Here is an 11,156-nt window from a genome sequence, read left to right on the forward strand (position 1 = left end):
TATATATATATATATATATATACAACATCCTTCTTTACCCATTCATCCATCGATGGACATTTGGGCTCTTTCCATACTTGGCCTATTGTTGATAGTGCTGTTATAAACATTGGGGTGCATGTGCCCCTTCGAAACAGCACACCTGTATCCCTTGGATAAATGCCTACTAGTGCAATTGCTGAATCATAGGGTAGTTCTGTTTTTAATTTTTTGAGGAACCTCCATAAAATGGAGTTTTCCAGAGTGGCTGCACCAGCTTGCATTCCCACCAACAATGCAAAAGAGATCCTCTTTCTCTGCATCCTTACCAACATCTGTTGTTGCCTCAGTTGTTAATGTTAGCCATTCTGACTCGTGTAAGGTGATATCTCATTGTGGTTTTGATTTATATTTCCCTGATGATGAGTGACGTTGAGCATTTTTTCATGTGTTGGTTGGCCATCCAGATGTCTTCTTGGGAGAAGTGTCTATTCATGTCTTTTGCCCATTTCTTCACTGGATCATTTGTTTTTTGGGTGTTGAGTTGGAAAGGTTCTTTATAGATTTTGGATACTAACCCTTTATCTGATAATGTCATTTGCAAATATCTTCTCCCATTCTGTCAGTTGCCTTTTAATTTCCTGATTGTTCCCTTCGCTGTGCAGAAGTTTTTATTTTGATGAGGTCCCAGTAGTTCATTTTTGCTTTTGTTTCCCTGTGCCTCCAGAGATGTGTTGAGTAAGAAGTTGCTATGGCCAAGATCAAAGAGGTTTTTGCCTGCTTTCTTCTCGAGGATGTTGATGGCTTCCTGTCTTACATTTAGGTCTTATAATTAGGTCCATTTTGAGTTTATTTTTGTGTATGGTCTAAGAAAGTGGTCCAGGTTCATTTTTCTGCATGTCACTGTCTAGTTTTCCCATCACCACTTGCTGAAGAGACTGCCTTTATTCCATTGGATATTCTTCCCTGCTTTAATCAGATTAGTTGGCCATATGTTTCTGGGTCCATTTCTGGGTTCTCTGTTATGTTGCCTTGATCTGAGAGTCTGTTCTTGTGCCAGTACCATACTGTCATGATGATTATAGCTTTGTAGTGTAGCTTCAAGTCTGGGATTGTGATGCTTCCTGCTTTGGTTTTCTTTTTCAAGATTGCTTTGGCTATTCGGGGTCTTTTCCAGTTCCATACAAATTTTAGGATTATTTGTTCTAGCTCTGTGAAGAATGCTGGTGTTATTTTGATAGGTATTTCATTGAATATGTAGATTGCTTTGGGTAGTATCGACATTTTAACAATATTTGTTCTTCCTATCCAGGAGCATGGAATCTTTTTCCATTTTTTGTGTGTCCTTTTCAATTTCTTTCATAAGCTTTCTATAGTTTTCAGTGTATAGATTTTTCACCCCTTTGGTTAGATTTATTCCTACGTATTTTATTGTGTTTTCTGCAATTGTAAATGGGATTGATTCCTTGATTTCTCTTTCTGTCGCTTCATTGTTGGTGTGTAGGAATGCAACTGATTTCTCTGCACTGATTTTATATCCTGCAACTTTGCTGAATTCATGGATCAGTTCTAGCAGTTTGTTTGTTTGTTTGTTTTTTTTTTGCATGTGTGTGGAATTCTTTTGGGTTTTCCATATAGAGAGTCATGTCATCTGTGAAGAGTGAAAGTTTGACCTCCTCCTGGCCGATTTGGATGCCTTTTATTTCTTTGTGTTGTCTGATTACAGAGGCTAAGACTTCCAATACTATGTTGAATAATAGTGGCGAGAGTGGATTATCCCTGTCTCGTTCCTGACCTTAGGGGGAATAGCTCTCCGTTTTCCCCCATTGAGGATGATATTAGCATTGGGTCTTTCATATATGGCTTTTATGATCTCGAGGTATGCTCCTTCTATCCCTACTTTCTTGAGGGTTTTCATCAAGAAAGGATGCTGTATTTTGTCAAATGCTTTCTCTGCATCTATTGAGAGGATCATATGGTTCTTGTCCTTTCTTTTATTGATGTGATTGTTTTGTGGATATTGAACCAGCCCTGCATCCAATGTATGAATCCCACTGGGTTACATGGTGAGTAATTTTTTTAATGTATTGTTGGATCCAGTTGGCTAATATCTTGTTGAGGATTTTTGCATCTATGTTCATCAGGGAAATTGGTCTATAGTTTTAGTGGGGTCTCTGTCTGGTTTTGGAATCAAGGTAATGCTGGCTTCATAGAAAGAGTTTGGAAGTTTTTCCTTTCATTTCTATTTTTTGGAACAGTTTCAACGCAATAGGTGTTAACTCTTCCTTAAATGTTTGGTAGAATTACTCTGGAAAGCCATCTGGCCCTGGATCTTGTTTTTTGGAAGATTTTTGATTACTAATTTGATTTCCTACCGGTTATGGGTCTGTTCAAATCTTCTATTTCCTCCTGTTTCAGTTTCGGTAGTGTATACGTTTCTAGGAATTTGTCCATTTCTTCCAGATTGCCCAATTTATTAGCATATAATTGCTCATAATATTTTCTTATTATTGTTTTTATTTTTGCTGTGTTGGTTATGATCTCTCCTCTTTCATTCTTGCTTTTATTTATTTGGGTCCTTTCCTTTTTCTTTTTGATCAAACTGGCTACTGGTTTATTCATTTTGTTAATTCTTTCAGAGAACCAGCTTCTGGTTTCATTGATCCGTTCTAATGTCTTTTTTTGGTTTCAATAGCATTAATTTCTGCTCTAATCTTTGTTATTTCCTGTCTTCTGCTGGTTTTGTGTTTTATTTGCTGTTCTTTTTCCAGCTCCTTAAGACTAAAGGTTAGGCTGTGTATCTGTGATCTTGCTTCCTTCTTTAGGAAGGCCTGGATTGCTATATAGTTTCCTCTTATGACTGCCTTTGCTACATCCCAGAAGTTTTGGGTTGTGGTGTTATCATTTTCATTGACTTCCATATACTTTTTAATTTCCTCTTTAACTGCTTGGTTAGCCCATTCATTCTTTAGTAGGATGTTCTTCAGTCTCCAAGTATTTGTTACCTTTCCAAATTTTTTCTTATGGTTGATTTCGAGTTTCATAGCATTGTGGTCTGAAAATATGCACGGTATGCTCTCAATCTTTTTGTACTTACTTAGCGCTGATTTGTGTCCAGTATATGGTCTATTCTGGAGAACGTTCCATGTACACTGGAGAAGAATGTATATTCTGCTGTTTTAGGATGAAATGTTCTGAATATATCTGTTAAGTCCATCTGGTCCAGTGTGTCATTCAAAGCCATTGTTTCCTTGTTGATTTTTTGATTAAATGATCTGTTGATTGCTGTGAGTGGGGTGTTGAAGTCTCCTACTATTATGGTATTATTATCGATGAGTTTCTTTATGTTTGTTATTAATTGCTTTATATATTTGGGTGTTCCACATTTGGCACATAAATGTTTACAGTTGTTAGGTCTTCTTGGGGGATAGACCCCTTGATTATGATATAATGCCCTTCTGCATGTCTTGATACCATCTCTATTTTAAAGTCTAGATTGTCTGATATAAGTATGGCTACCCTGGCTTTCTTTCGTTGACCATTAGCATGATAAATGGTTCTCCATCCCCTTACTTTCAATCTGAAGGTGACTTTAGGTCTAAAGTGGGTCTCTTGTAAACAGCAAAAAGATGGATCTTGTTTTCTTATCCATTCTGTTACCCTATGTTTTTTGTTGAGCATTGAGTCCATTTACGTTTAGAGTGAGTACTGAAAGATAAGAATTTATTGCTATTTTGATTCTTGTAGAGTTGGAGTTTCTGGTGGTGTTCTCTGGTCCTTTGTTGCTTTTGGTTTTTTTTTTTTTTTTTTTTTTTTTGTCTTTTCTCACCTCAGAGAGTGCCTCTTAAAATTGCAGGGCTGGTTTAGTGGTCACAAACTCCTTTAATTTTTGTTTGTCTGGGAAACTTTTAATCTCTCCTTCTATTTTGAATGACAGCCTTGCTGGATAAAGAATTCTTGGCTGTATGGTTTTCTGATTCAGCACATTGAATATATCCTGTCACTTCTTTCTGGCCTGCCAAGTTTCTGTGGATAGGTCTGCTGCAAACCTGATCTGTCTTCCCTTGTACATTAGGGGCTTTTTTTCCCTTGCTGCTTTCATGATTCTCTCCTTGCCTGAGTATTTTGTGAATTTGACTATAATATGCCTTGCTGATGGTTGGTTTTTGTTGAATCTAATGGGAGTCCTCTGTGCTTCCTGGATTTTGATGTCTGTGTCTTTCTCCGGGTTAGGAATGTTTTCCGCTATGATATGCTCACCCCTTTTTCTCTCTTCCTCTTCTGGGACCCCTATGCTTCTCATGTTCCTTTTTAATGAGTCACTGATTTCTCTAATTCTTAAATCATGCTCTTTTGCCTTAGTCTCCCTCTTTTTTTCTGCTTCATTATTCTCTATAAGTTTTTCCTCTGTACCTCTTTTTCTCTGTTCTGCCTCGTCTATCCTTGCCACCACTGCATCCATCCATGATTGCAGCTCAGTTATAACATTTTTAATTTCATTCTGGCTATTTTTCACTTCTTTTATCTCTGCAGAAAGGGATTCTGATCTATTTTTGACTCCAGCTGGTGCTCTTATTATCCTGATTCTAAATTCTGTTTCAGACATCTTGCTTGTATGTGTGTTGGTTAAATCCCTGGCTGTTGTTTCTTCGTGCTCTTTCTTTTGGGGTGAATTCCTTCATTTTGTCATTTTGAAGGGAGAAAAGGAATTAATGAGGTAAAAAATTAAAATTAAAAAAATTAAAATAAAAAAATTAAGTACACACACACACACACAAATTGAATAAATGAAGGTAGATCCTTGGTGAGTTTTGGTCTAGGTGTTGAAAGTGGTTTGACAGATTAGAGAATCAAAGGGAGGAGTAAAAAGAAAAAAAAAGGAAATAGTTTGAGAATTTGAAAAATGAGTACACTGAAGTAGACTAAAATGAGGTGATGGGAGTAAAATAGAATTTGAAAAGATTTACACAAAAGTAAAGATACAGTAGAACAAAAATTAAAGAAAAATATTTTTCATAAAAATTAAAAATAAAAATAGCTTTTTTCTCTTTCTGTATTCAAGAAAAAGAAAAGTAATGAAAAATATAAAAAAGAGATAAAAAGGAAATTGAAAATTTGAAAAAGTGAATACTCTGAAGTAGACTAAAATAAAGTGATGGAAGTAAAATAGAATTTGAAAAATTTTACATAAAAGCAAAAAGTACAGTAAAAAAATTAAAAACAAATATTTCTAATAGAAATTTAAAGTGAAAATTAAGTCTCTGCATTCAAGAAAAAGAAAAGAAACAAGAGAAAAAAGGAAAAGAAAAAAGGAAATCATTTGAAATTTGAAAAAGTGAATACACTGAAGTAGATAAAATGATGAAAGTAAAATAGAATTTGAAAAATTTTACATGAAAATAAAAAATATAGTAAAAAATTTAAAGAAAAATATTTTTAGTAAAAATTGAAAATAAAAATGAATTTTTTCTCTTTCTGTATTCAAGAACTAGAAAAGAAATGAAAAAGAGAAAAAAAAGAAAGAAAATTGAATAGATAGACCTGCTAACAGATTGAAGCAGGGCTGAAATTATTTCGTTTTCCCCTAGAAGTCAGTCTATGTGGCACTTTATAGTCCATAAACTAAGCTGGCAGTGGGACTTGTGTTCTTGAAGAGAGAAGTTGACCCAGTTGGGCGGGGCTCAGTTTAACCGCTCTGTTCTCCACTAGATGGCGCTGCTAGCCTACTGGGGTGAATTGTTGTGGGGCTCATAGGTGCGTATGTGCATGTGTGGGAGCAGTGAAGATGGCCTCACCCAGCTCCCCAGTCTCTAGTATCGGAACTCTGTACTCCCCAATCAGCAGTCGTGCACCAGTGCTCTGTCTTCAGCTTTCTTCCACTTCACTTTTTCACTCTCTGTGACCAGGCCCCAGGCACTACCTCTTTCCCGAGTTTTGTGTCAGATGCGGCTGTTTTCCCCGGCCCCTTACTTCTGAAGGACGGCAGCTTTGACCTGTTCCACCACTCTGCAGGATGCTCTCACTGAGTGATGGCCAAATGAGCAATGGCCGAACATTGGCTGCACCCAAGAACTCTTGCTGGACCCTGCTGCTGCCGGTGCCCTGAGACTGCAGCCAGGTGCCAGCCTGCCCCAGAAGAATTTTGTGAAATAGTGCAGCAGCTGCATTTCAGGGATTATGGAAAATCACAACACACATCTGGCACCATGCTTCACCTTTAACGACCTTGTTCCAGCACCAGCGAATGTGGCCATTTTCTGGGGTCTGCTGGGACCAGGTGGCTTCACAAGTCTCTACCAAATGTCCTTCCAGCAGAGGAACCGCTTTTCCCTGTGTTGCCCGAGAACCTCCCAGACCCCACTCTGCTCCTGGGGATTCGCCCTTCCCACCAGAGCACCGCCAGGTATTGAGCTGTGGAGTTGCAGCCTTTGCGCTCCCCTTGTTTACAGTCTTAATGGAGTTTAAACCCTCTCCTTTCTCCTTTCTCCTTTCTCCTTTCTCCTTTCTCCTTTCTCCCTTTTTAGTTTAGTTCCTGTGGCTGTTTCCAATTTTCCACTTTCTTTCCAGCTGCTTTTGGATAGAGGTGCTTTTTCCGTATTCTCCCACCTACCCCGTCTCTGTCCTCTCTCCGCCTGCAAAAGCACCTCCCTTCCCATGGCTTCTCGCTCCCCAAGTTCACCTCTCCGTGCCACGTACCTGCTGAATTCTGTGGTTCAGGTTGTACAGATTGTTGTGTTGATCCTCCAATCAGTTTTCTAGGTGTGCAGGATGGTTTAGTGTTGGTCTGGCTATATTTCAAGGACGTGAGACACAGAAACAAACTTCCCTGCTGTTCTGCCGTCTTGGCTCCTCCCTCATAGATTGTCTTATAAAAATAGTATAGAATTCTCAAATCTACCTATAATTTGTTTTTTGTATGTGGCAGCCAGCTTCCAAGACAGTCTCCAATAATCCCTGCCTCCTATTCATATTGTTGTGTGTCTCCCCACATTGAATAAGGCTAACCTGAGTAGTAAATAGGATACACAGAAATGATGGTATTTGACTTCTGCACCTATATAATGAAAGGCCTTGAAGTTTCCATTTTGCTCTTTTTCATGTCACTAATTATGATAGTTATGGGAGTAACCAACTGCCATGTTGTGAGAATGCTCAAACAGTCCTATAAGGTAGTTTATGCAGTGCGGAACAGAACCCCCCAACCAAGAGCCAGTGAGGGACTGGTTGACAACAGCCATACTGATAAGCCATCTTAGAAGTGGATCCTCCCCTTTCAGTCATGCTTTCAGAAAACTGTAGCACTTGGCTAACATTTGACTGCAACCCCATGAGAGACTCCGAGGCAGAATCACCAAATAAACTGTTCTTGAATTTCTGACCTGTATTAACTGTGAAATCAATATCTATTTACTGTTTGGAGTCCTACACTTGGGGCTACTTTGGTGCACAGGAACAGATAATTAATACATTATATATGTAAGGTAGCATTTCATTTTCAGTATTTTTCATTTGTATAATCAGTTATCCAACATAATTTATTTTAAAAGCCCTTCTTTTCTATAGTTATCTGCAAGAGTAGCTTTGTCATAAATAAAGTTTCCAATTATACATGGATCTGATTCTGGACTCCTTAGTATATTTCATTGGTTGATCTGTTCATCCTTGAGTTAACTCTTCATCAATCTTTATAAATAAATGGATGAACATCTACCATTTATTTTTGAAGTGGCAATATGTCTACCTATAATGTACACTTCAGATACCACTCTACCTACGTGCTCAATATTCTCAAGGAGATTTTTCCTTCATAATAAGAAACACTGATGTTTCTGATTCTTGGCTTAGTATGTCACTGATAGAGGAATATAGGATCTAAAGGAAGAGCTTCAAAGTGGTGGAACATGGCATTTTATATCACCTTGCCTTTCCCTTTTCTCCCTTATAACTTTTGGCGTGTGTAATTGAGCCCTCCTGCTAAGTATATTCAGCTCAACTCATTGTACTTCATTGAGGCTTTCACAAACCTTTTCACGTGTAAGGATAAAACAGAGTTATATCTTTTTTTAAAGTTTATTTTATTGATGTTTTTGTTGTTGTTTTCTTTTGTCAGCTATAAATATTAGCTTCTTGTTCAATGGAAAATATGACCAACAAAAGTTTTCAGAAATTATGTTAGGGCCCCATCATCACTACTATCATCATTATTCCCGTTGTGTATGGAATTTCTAAATATTTCGAAATGCTCAACCCTAAACATCTCCTTTCATTGATATTTTAAGTTTCTTAGGTACCACATCAACTTAATAGCTTCTTTTTGTTCTTTTTTCAAAATCTCAGGAAGAAACTACATGTTGGAATTGAATCAACAGTATGTATTTCTCTCTGTGGATAAGCAAAATTTCATAAGAACTAAAATGATTCAAGCAGATGTTCATCATAGAAAAAGTGCCAGAAAAGCACTGGGAGTCACAAGAATAAATTCAAATCCACTGTTTAGAAATCTTCCCACCATATTCGAGCATCTTTTGAAGTAGGTATTAGATTGTTTTTAAGTACTTTTAGAGAACTTTCTAAATTTCATCTAAAAAATACTTTTGAAATCTGGAGTACTGTTCCTGGAAATATATCTTAGGTGGATTTGGGTGGAATGAGAAAGTAGACGTGGATCTTTATCTTGTCTTTTAGTGACTCATTTATAGGAAAACATATAGGGCTCTCCCTCTTATAGCCATTGCTTATTTCTTACCACCTATCTTCAAATCCTCTTCCAATCATGTGAAACTTAACAGCATTTCCTAAAGCATGTCATGCTATTTCACACCTTTGTGACTTTGCTTACATTGTCTATTTTCTCTAGAATGCTCTCCTTAACCCCCACTGCCAAAACCCACTAGGAAAATACATATATGTTTTCAGATTTAGCTCATCACCTCCTGGAAAACCTCTTTTGACTGCCATTCATCTCCTGTAGGCAAAATAACTTACCATCTTTGGTACTCCCTCTCTCCACTCTAGACCTTTCTACATGGTTCCTATAACACTCCATTGGCTTGTTTGAATGTGTGGCTCTCACTCAGCAACCATAAATTATTTGGAGGCAAATTGTGTAGCCCACCTTTGGATTACTAGTACCTAGCATTGCCTGACTCAGTATGAACTCAGTGAAATTATTATAAAGAAATGAGTGAATGAATGAATGACTGCCTGTATCTGTATCAAGTATTTCATACTTGAGTAGTAAAGGTTTTTAATTTTATTCTCCAATATTTTGAGATTTAGTCTTGTGTTAAATGAATTAATTTGCACACATTAGACATTACTTTGTCCTTTTCAGTTGTTCCTAGCACATATGGGGCAAATAATTTCTATAAAGTTTGAGGAAACCTTTTGTAATATATTGTACCATAGAAAAGGCATCTCTAAAACATCATAGTGCAAACACTGTTTCCAATGTTTTATATAATGCTGGAGTAAAATTTAAAGAATCTTGAAAAGAAGGAATACTTAAAAAATGACATTATTATAATGTGCCATTTATATGCTTGTAACTGTACTGTGTTCTTTAAATATTTTACCACATTTTATTCAATACTCAAAGTAAGCCTTTAAGATTTCTTGATATTTTCCTCATGGGCAGAGAAGGAAATTGAGTCTCAGAGAGATTATATAAAAAAATTTCCCAAAGTCACAACAAATGACTTTGGCTCTGGTCTTTCTAACATGAAATCCTATGTTTTCGTGTTTGTTTTTTGACTTTTCCTTTTTCTTTTTTTACTATGCTAAGCACACTCAACATGAGATCTACCCTTTTAACAAATTTTTAAGTGTGTAGTACAGTATGGTTAACTATAAGCACAGTGGTATAAAGCAGGTCTATAGAACTTCATCATCTTGCGTACATGGAACTTTATACCAGTTGAATAGCAACTCCCCATTTCCACCTGCTCCTAGACCCCAGAAACACCATTTTATTCTTCACTTTGACAATATGAATACTTCATATAAGTGGGATCATTAAGTATTTGCCCTTCTGAAAGCCTATGCTTTAATTTACTCTTTGAAAAATAATAATAAACTGCATCCGCAATGACGTGGATGCAGCTAGAGAGGTTGGGTGCTAAGTGAGATAGATCAGTCAGAGTAAGACAGATACCATTGGATTTCACTCATATGTGGATTTAAGAAACAAAATAGGTGAGCTTAAGAAAAAAAGGGAGAGGGACTCAAACCATAAGAGGCTCAATGGTAGAGAACAAACCAAGGCTTATCGGAGGGGTGGCGGGTGGGGGGATAAGCTAAATGAGGGATGGGTATTAAGGAGTGCCCTTAATACTTGTTGAGCACTGGGTGTTATATGTGAGTGATGAATCACTAAATTCTACTAAAACAAATATTACATTGTGTGTTAACTAACTGGAATTTAAATAAAAATTTGGGGAAAAAAAGAAAAATAATAATAAACTATAGTATGTTAACATAAATAACATTTATGAACAAGAAGTATTTTTTCAAAAAATTAGTTTAAAAGAGAGGCCTGGCTAGCTCAGCTGGTTAAGTGTCTGAATCTTGATTTTGGCTTAGGTCATGATCTCACAGTTCGTGGGTTCAAGCCCTGCATCAGGCTCTGCACTGACAGTGTGCAGATTCGCTCTCTTCCTCTCTGTCTGTCCCTCCCCTGCTCCTGCTCTCTCTCTCTCAAAATAAATACATAAATATGAAAAAAATTTAAATATTAAAAAAATGTTTGAACTATTGGGAAGCATCAAATTCATGCTGATGGACACACATTTTCCAAAATTTAGCGTTTCCTTCAAAATCAGAGTTAATTATTGCCAACAATTATTTCAGTTGTCCTCCCTGAAGTAGCAAACTCACATTGTCCATTTTCAAGAAAGTATTGGCCAAGTCTGAATAGTTCTAGTTTGTCCATCAGTACTCTTTTAATGGTGTTCTGTTCAGTTAAAAAAAAAAACAGTGGCAAGTTCAACTGGCAACTCATTTGCACAAACACTCTTCTTCAAAACAACCATTATACATTCATAAACAACAAGAGAGCTCTATGTATACTTCCCATTTCATCACACAGAATTATTACCAAGAATGTTCTCTGGAATTGAGACGTAATCACATTAAGAATATCTACTACTTCAACAAGGATATGCTTAAGTGAAGCAGAT

This window comes from Herpailurus yagouaroundi, unplaced genomic scaffold (assembly GCF_014898765.1).
Source record: "Herpailurus yagouaroundi ecotype Mexico unplaced genomic scaffold, PumYag 166, whole genome shotgun sequence".
NCBI classification, from domain to species: domain Eukaryota; kingdom Metazoa; phylum Chordata; class Mammalia; order Carnivora; family Felidae; genus Herpailurus; species Herpailurus yagouaroundi.